This window comes from Magnolia sinica, chromosome 11 (assembly GCF_029962835.1).
Source record: "Magnolia sinica isolate HGM2019 chromosome 11, MsV1, whole genome shotgun sequence".
Lineage (NCBI taxonomy): Eukaryota > Viridiplantae > Streptophyta > Magnoliopsida > Magnoliales > Magnoliaceae > Magnolia > Magnolia sinica.
The window spans coordinates 67929657-67939163 of NC_080583.1; the positions used below are offsets into that span (position 1 = coordinate 67929657).

A 9507-nucleotide genomic window follows, 5' to 3' on the forward strand; every position below is an offset into this window, starting at 1 on the left:
TTTTCATCACAGGTGGCCACAACAAACCGCCACTGTAGATGAAATGTGGGGCATTTTTAAGTGGCCGCCCGTGTACAAAACGAGCCACCGCCACTGGTTAAAAAAAAAAAAAAAACCCAAAAGCCCCGTGCCCGAATCCAAAACGCGCGCCCTATCCCTAAATATCCAAAACGCGCGTGCGCCTATCCCCAAATCCATCGCACCTTCTTCTCCCACCTCTTTTCTACCAAAACCCTTCTCCCCTCTTCTCTCCTCCCCTGCAATAACCTACCGAAACACTCTCTCTCTCTCTCTCTCTCTCTCTCTCTCTCTCCAACGTCTCTCGATCTCCTTTCTTCCTCCAAGTGCGCCCCAAAACCCTCTTCCTCTCACTCTCCACATCTCCCTCTCCTTCTGTCTCTCTCGATCTCCCTCTCCCTCCAAGTGCGCCCCAAAACCCTCCTCTCCCTCACCCTCTCCCTCTATCTCTCTCGATCTCCCTGTCTATCTCGATCTGCATCTCCGTCCCCCTCTCGATCTCCCTATCTCTCTCCCTCTCTATCTCTCTCTCGATCTATCTCTCCCTCTACAGCAACGGCGCATCGTCTCCAGTAACGGTGCATCCTCTCCAGCATCATCTTCACCACTCTAAGTGCGGCTAGCAGCCCCCACCCTTCACCTCGTCCCCGACCATTTCTGGTAAACAATGGGACCAATGATCTAGATGGTCTGGGTTTTTATAGATGTATGCCAATTATACAATGGATGTAGATATAGAATAGTCTTGGCATTCATCATTTGTTGTGAATGTTTAAGGTGTGCACAACATGTGTTTGATGAAATGTCTCTATTTTAACAATTTTCAATTTATATTTTCACATTGGTGGGCTCACTTATTGAATGGATTAGATTACACACTCACGTGTTTACACATGTCTGAAGGTTCCACCTCAGATTACATTGGTAGGATAAAGGTGAGGCTGCTCTACCATACACATGTCATATACTTCTGATATGAACTGCCTAAGTAGTGGGACCTGCTTAAATAGGTTTTAGATGAAAATTCACACTAATTATAATCCTAACTCCTTGATTTAGGGCATCTAATGGAAGTTGTGTTTTGTATAGCTTTACAAGATGATTTGAGCTTTTGAAAACTTGCATGTCGCCAGTTCTCGTTGGCAATTTTTATTTTTACTTTATTTTGTTCATGACAGGATCCAGAGTTGTCTGCTTTCTCCATTCTATTCAATGCAAATTGTGGTCTCTACACTTCCCTAAAAAAGCCAATTTTAAATGCAATGTGATGCTGTTTAAATGGACTGTGAATTGTATTTTTACCCTTTTCAAAATTGGTTCTTGATCGCATTCACAACCATAAACATTGTAAAAAGGTAGAAACACATCTACAAAACTTCCTTATAGATGGTAGGCAATAGCTCAGAAGCATCTTCGGTCTGTGAGTTTTGAAACTTCTGTATCACGGCTGCTAAAAGGACTGTCCTATTCTGTTTTTATTTTTATTTTTATTTTTATAATCTATGAAACTAATTTTTATATTGGTTCCAATACTTGGCTAGGCGATTTTAGATGTTACGACTCCAAACAAAACATAGTTCATTTACATGTCAACTTTTTAAACTCTCTTGCAGATACTTGCATACGATTACTGCATCTTGTCTCTCTAGTCCATAATAATGATGGTCTAATCTCTTGCAGGTTGTGTTGTCATGGGCCTCTTTGGTAAAAGTGTGCCTAAAACAGCAGGTACACTTGTTTTTGGAAGACATGGTCTTCAAGTTTTTCAGTTCATTTACTTTTGTTCTGCAATTTTGTTTTCCTTGCAAGTTGCAACCCATTGCCATTTTGTTGATTGTTCCAGTGCTTTCTCATATGGCTTTTGGATGTCACCTAATCTCTATTTGTTTTTTGTCATTGCTATAGAGAATTTTCGAGCACTTTGCACAGGTAAGCCAACACCGTGTCATTTTAAGTGTTAGGTTATTCCTTAAGTTTATGTTATACTGATGCAGATACTTAGATTTGGACTTCTTTTCTCATTACAAGAAGTTTGTACTCAAAGCATTGTTGATATTGAAAATAGTCAGTTGTAGTCAGGGTTCAAATTATCATTTGAACACATTACAATTTTTTTTGCAATACATTACCAATACCAACATAATTCAATTTTATCAAACATTTTTATCATATTGCCCCATGGGTGTATCACAATGCATTCTTACAATACATTCTGCTATTTTGAGCCTTCATTGCAATATGTGAACTGACGTTAATTGTAATACTGAGACTCTTAGTTGCACTATCTAAACATGTGCTGCTCCCACTTCAAATCAATAATTCTGCTATTTAGCCTTGGTTGCAATATGTGAATGGAAAAATCACTTTGTTTTTGGCCCAAGGGAGCCATTTCTCATTTTCTTGTTGTCTCACAAACTAAATTAGTAGTGCACAAGTGGCCATTAGCATCAAGTCCCTGATTTTCATACCCTTTGCTGACTGATCTACTATCAATTTTTCTGTGCAATATTTTAAACTATCATTTGCTTTCAAGTTCTTTATATTGCTTGAATGCCTGACTATCTATATCTATACAACTATTATAAAAAGTTGAATAAAATTTTAGACTTTTAAAAAATAATTTATTGTTTCAGAACTTTTTCTTGATTAAAATGCTCCTTATGATAATTTATCTGCACATGTGCACATGTAAATCCAAATCCTCAGTTGTATTTGATTGAAATGCCCTGAAATATGCATCTTATATTTGAGAGCTTGTAGCAAAAAATGACGAAATTCCAAGCCTTGGGTGAGCCTTAAACATTAGGATCATAAACGAGTGATTACCGACATTTTTTAACTATCCATTTAGATGTCCAACGTTTAAATGGTTTAGATCATTCTATTAATGTGATTTTAGTGTTGCAATTGTTATTTGGATTGTCTTGGAGTATCATCAACCTGCCATGTGTACAGTGGATTATTAGCCTAATGACACCTTTGTTACATTTGTGAGCAATGCTCCAGCCTTCTAAAAATACATTTCATTTAGATTACACAGGAATCACATCATTTTGTTGATGTTTCAAAACATATTAAAAAAGTTTCCATTTACCTTCAAAACAAAGGCTGCGGAACGCAAGAAATAACTACTTGGTTTTAAAATATACCCATTTATCTCCAAACCAGCAGAAGTTACTAATCATCTAACAAGTGGTCTCCTATATAGCTATGGTTTACATTCAACATAAAATGGACGAAAGATATAAACGATTTCAGATTGGGTATCATCAAGCCAAAATCCCCTTTATGGGCTCAGGCTGTTGTAGCTAAGTCAGTTTTTTTTTTTTTTTCCTTGTATATGATAAAGATCTTCTTTACTGGTCAATGTCCTTTTCATTTGCTTGCTTTCATTGGATAAATAGATTCATTAAAGATGGATGCTTTTGCCATTCCAGTCCCTTTTTTCATTTTTTTCTTGTTATCTCTAGTCTTATACCAGCATAGTATTTTACTATGTTAAAGTGAATGTACTAGTACGCACTATTCGTACTCTTGTATTATTGTTCCAAGTGTGTACATTTACTCTTTTTTCTCTTTTTTTGAGAGGTAACTTTAATTTTTTTCATTTGAGCAACTTTTACTTCTTTTCCTGCAGCCTTGGTATGCACATGGTATTGCTGAAGCCATATTACGCACAGGTGAGAATGTGGATGCAATCTGGACCCATTTTTTAAAATGTCATATTCATGTGGCTTATATTTCCATTGGGTGTAAGTAAGTGATGTTTTAAAATCTGGACGCGATTTGGACCCATTTTTGTGGGCAGTTTGGTCAAACTGGTCCAACCAATGAAGTCAACATAGTGTCATATTTGAATTAAATATAAATACAAAAATGGGGAAAAAAGATCCTAGATAGTCTTATGCTAAGGTGTATTCATCTCACTTCTATGCTTAAACTTTTAATTACTCCCTAGGCTGATTAGAGGGGCACTGACCTTAGACTGTACAGGTTTGGGCATGTTTAGAAAGAAGAGATGACAAAGGAGTAACCCTTGGGGAGATGTGGCTAGATGCGCATTCCCTGTTTTGGGTCAGTTTTTTTTTTTCCTTTTCTTTTCTATATGGGCTGACCTTAGACTGTAAATGTTTTTTTTTTCTTTTCTTTTTCTTTCATATATGAGCACATCTCACTTTACATATGCATGCGGTTCATTCGATGAGTGGATTGGCTTCATTCAGGGCACTTACACAGTGCAGCCAGCCTAGACCCAGATCTCACACCAATGTTTCTACACTCACACATATGGAGTTTGTTGCATAGGGATGAAAATGCAGTGAACGTTCAACCTTCGAATGATTCTAGTTTTAACACCATAATACTTTTTATGTGGCTAATCCGTGAAGGTTTCCATGATAATGTGAGACACATCTCCACTGTTTTTTATTTTATTTTTTTATGATGGGTCAGCTTGAGCTTTGGATCAGCATCATTTGCTTCTTTGGATCGGTATCATTTCTGCAGTCATCCCGTAATAGGAGCTGGAAAAATGGATAAACAACCTAGATATGCAACAGGGATATTCCTACGGTGGGTGCCACATGCAATCTGCTTCCAGGCATAATCATCATCAAACATCAACAAGCACCAGCATCATCCAAACATAATCATCATCATTATCATTGTCATCGTTGTCACCATCTGGGCATCATCGTTACCATTTGGGCAGCATCATCAGGGCATCATAAATCACCATCCTCATTCGCCTATCATCATCATCATCACTATTTGAGCATCATCATTCAGGCATAATGCCTTTGTTTCAAAAGTGACACCTAAAAACATAAATAACACAAAAATGGGCAGAAATCATATGTAGCTGTTCTTATGTGGCGACCAAGCAGGCACTAGAGTATTTCAGAGTAATGAATTACATTACATTAGAATGGATTGCCAAACTGTCAACAAATAAGAAACACTTACGGAATTGGGATATTCTCTTCAACACATCTGCAGGGATTAAAACTGCCAAAAAAAAAAGACATTCAAAATCATCATCACCATCTGAGCCTCATTTCCCAAAAAATTGGGGTCGGCCACAAAACCATTCAAATATCAATAAATGTGAACTGGAAGGACCAACAGGAACCTCTAAGTGACTTCGGTATTCCCCTGAGATTTCAAAGGGTGTTTTATGTTTTTAAGCACTTATTTATTTTATGAACATATGATTTTTTTTTTTGTTTTGTTTTGTATATACCTTTTTAACTCAATTTTCTTTTCTTGTTTTGTTGGTGGCTGTGCTTCAGGGATTCAAGCATTTGAAATGATGGCAATTGCTGTGGTAGGGAACAACCTCATTTGTTTATACTAATATGATATGGTTAAGAGAACTAAAATAGTCAACAGAAGAATATCATCACCAAGGGAAATCTCTTTCTTGGAAAGTTTGGAAGTGGCTTTTTGTTACATTCTTTTTGGAAATTTAGCTATTTTTTATTCTGTTAGATTGGATATTTTTGTGCTTGTTTGGATCCCCCACAAATTGGGACAGGGTGGAGTGTCATTTCTGCAAGATTATAATGCAAGAATTACCTCGGCACTTTGGGCACGTTTGTGGCGATGGGCTGTTTAGGGTGTCAAATTGCAACTACATTTCTGATCTATATATTTGTTCAACGTTTTGTCCATTTTTGGTGTTGGGTGATGATGGAATTTCCACTGTAAAAGATTCAGATATGAATAGCAGGTCAAAGGATGGAAATGATATTGTGGATTTTGCACCAAAGGTGCAGTCTCCTGAAAGAGCTAACCATGTTGAATCTGTGACTGAACAGGAGGTATAACTAACCAACAGTATAGTTCTTGAATGTTTCACCAGCTTTTATCTTATTTCCTTTAGCTTTTTTCCTCCATTTAAACATGTCTGCATCAATTTCTTTTAGACAGTCTATCTTTTTGTTTTTTTCCTTTTTGATTTTAGGATGGCTTCCATGATCTTCCAAGTGTGGAGGGTTCACTTGCTTCCATGTTTGAAGAAATGCTTAAACCATGATTGGTAAACAGATAGGCCCTCACACCTAAAGCAAATATGCTGGCTAGACCGGCACCCTCTTTCGATTTACTATTTCAGAACATTAGAATCACTTTTTTTTTATTTTTTATTTTCCATCTCTTCTAACCCTATTGGTGGGATGGTCGGATCTGATAGGTGGTGCTGGATTTGGATCAGTGAAGCTCTGGTACCATATAAACCGAGAGGAGCTGAAAGCTTTTGTGTATTTGAGACAACCCAAAGGGTTGAATATATAAAGATTACAACATCTATATAAGGAAAGAAATAAAATCAGAATCATCTACCTATGGAAACCAACTATATAAGGTATGCTAGCTATACAAGGTATATTTCAGTCTGTCTAACATCCCCCCTCAAACTAATGTAGGTCATCGACAAGTAATAGTTTGCCAACGAGAAATGAGTGACGTGCAGAAGTTAGGGACTTGGTGAGAATATCTGCAATCTGATCATGGGATGCAATATGTGATAGAGAAAGCCCAGACTGAAATTTCTCACAGATAAAGTGACAGTCAACTTCAATATGCTTCGTCCGTTCATGAAAAACTGGGTTAGAGGCAATCTGAATGGCACTGAGATTATCAACATGGAGTGGAGTAGGATTCTGCACAGGAACGTCCAAGTCGGAAAGAAGTCCACGTAACCAAACAAGCTCACTACACGCAGCAGACATCGCTCGATACTCGGCTTCTGTGCTTGATTTGGAAACAGTGGCCTGCTTCTTACACTTCCAAGAGATGAGAGAAGTGCCGAGAAAAACACAGTAGCCAGTGGTAGATCTTCGTGTGAGAGCGCAACCAGCCCAATCAGCATCCGAATAAGCACGAAGGTCCAGAGTCGCCGTGGAGGAGAAGAACAGTGATCGATCTAGAGTTCCACGTAGGTACTGTATGATGCATAACACCGCAGTCATATGAAGAGTCCGAGGAGCAAAAACAAACTGACTGACAACTTGAACAGCGTAGGCAATATCGGGGCGAGTCATAGTTAAGTAAACCAGACTCCCAACCAAACAGCGGTATAAGTCGGGTTGTGCAAGTAGATCACTATCGTCACGACCATAATGAACGTTAAGTTCTAAGGGAGTCTAAACTATTTTCTGATCCATTAATAATGCCAAAGCGAGAAGATCCTTGGTATATTTACGTTGGCTGACCAGGATCCCACGTTTAGAACGTGAAATTTTAAGCCCAAGAAAGTATGTGAGATGGCCGAGGTCTTTCATCTTGACGAAGGATTGCAGAACTTCCCTTAAAATCGAGATGCTAGTAGCATTACTACCAATCAGAAGTAGGTCATCAACATAGACGAGAACAATGACAATTTCACGAGCAGTGCTGCGCAAAAATAAGGACGGGTCATGACTACTTTGAGTAAAGCCAACACTAGTAACAACATCGTGAAGGCGTTGGAACCATGCCCCATGTGCCTGTTTGAGGCCGTACAGGGCTTTCTTTAGGCGACATACCTTATTGTCAGGGATTAAAGAGCCAAGAGGAGGTTTCAAATATACGGTTTCTTAGAAGTCTCCATGAAGAAAGGCATTTTTCACATCCATCTAAGCGAGTGGCCATGATAGAACAAAAGATATAGCCATAAGAGTATGAACAGTTTTCATCTTGGCCACAGGAGCGAAAGTCTCATCATAATCAATTCCGTATTCCTATTTGTATCCCTGAGCGACAAGTCGAGCCTTTTATCGATCCAATGATCCATCAGACTTAAGCTTGACAAAATAAATCCATTTGCTACTAATTAGCTGTTGGTCAGTAGGTCGAGTGACAATGTCCCACGTATGATTATCATCAAATGCCGCAAGTTCTTCTGCCATAGCCTTCTTCCAATAATCATGAGTGGCTACCTGAGAGTATGAAGTAGGAATAGAAACAATATCCAGAGTAGCATTCATGACAGACATAGAGCATATCAAGCGATCAGGCGTTCGATGTTTACGAGCGAAACGACGTATCGAGGTAGGTTCGGGATCTGCAATAGGAACAGTAGGTTCGGGTTGAGTAATAGGTGGTGGATCTGTACGTGGTCGACGTGAGTAAACCTGCAACGGATGAGGGAGAGTACTTGAGGTAAACGGAATTTCTGAAAAGGCAGTTAGACTAGGAGAGTTTGGAGTGTGCGGAGGAGGAAGAGATGAATGAAAGACAATGTGTTCAAGAAAAACAATATGTCGTGAAATCTGAATACGACGAGAAACTGGATCATAACATCGAAAACCCTTCTGAGTTTCCCCAAATCACAAGTACATACATTTGACCGGTTTTGGAGATAGTTTGTTACGTTCACGTGAAGCCAGGTGAACATAACAGATACAACCAAAAACACGAAATGTGAAATATGCAGGAGGTAAGCTGGTGAGAACAATGTAATTAAGGAGATTTACTGTTCAGAACTTTGGTTGGCATCTGGTTAATCAAGTAGACGGAATGTAACATTGCTTCTGCTCAGAAAGAATGAGGAACACTCATAGTTGTCATCAGGGTGTTAGCAGTTTCAACAATATGACGATTTTTTCGTTCAGCCACCCCATTCTGTTGTAGATTATTAGAACAAATGGTCTGATGAATAATCTCATGCCCTTGAAGAAATATACGAAAATCGGTTGAGAGATATTCCCCCCTAAGTCAGAGCGAAGAGTTTGAATTGGAACCCAAAATTGAGTCTGTACCATAGAGTGAAATAACTTAAATTTTTCAAAAACCTGTGACTTCGATTGCAGAAAGTAAATCCAAGTGTAACGTGTGAAATCATCAATGAATATAACATAGTATCGTAACTCAGAGAGAGACATAATTGGTGAAGGACCCCAGGCATCCGTATGCACAAGTTCAAACATAGAAGATGATTTTGTAGTACTTAGAGAAAATGGAATACACTTACTTTTTGAAAGACAACAGGAAGAACAAGAATAATTTAAATCATTTTTATTGAGAAAAATATTCCCTAACATGTCAGATGAAATTAACTGAAGTAACCGATCGGAATGTGGATGACCAGGCGAAAATCCCACACTTTTCATAATTTATTTGCCGAACAAATATCTGATGAAGATGGAGAAAAGAAACAACGAGCCGTAGTGACAGATGGATTAAAGTCCGGCACGTACAGACAACCATGCCGCCCGCCTACCCATCCCAAGTACCTTCCCCGTTTCCAGATCCTCCACAAAACAACAGTTGGGAAGAAGTATGACTAAGCAGTTATTGGATGTGAGTTGACCAACTGAAATTAAATTGAAGGAAAGGTTAGGGACATGAAATACATCACGAAGGATGAACTGGCAATGAGCAGAAGGAGAGAGTAAATGATCCAACGAATTGAATAGGTAGTTTAGTGCCATCTGCAGTAGAAATAGCTTGATTTCCGGTGTAGGGACGAATGTCCCAGAGATGAGATACAGCATCAGTCATATGATT

The 9507-nt window shown here is 38.6% G+C and overlaps 1 long non-coding RNA gene across 1 annotated transcript; it reads left to right on the forward strand.

Annotated features, from left to right (window-relative positions):
- The first annotated feature begins 307 nt into the window (after positions 1-307).
- LOC131219281 (uncharacterized) lies at positions 308-3918 on the forward strand. The gene is made up of 2 exons (XR_009158088.1): positions 308-678; positions 1699-3918. It is a non-coding gene; the product is annotated as an uncharacterized LOC131219281 (long non-coding RNA).
- Positions 3919-9507: the final 5589 nt, after the last annotated feature.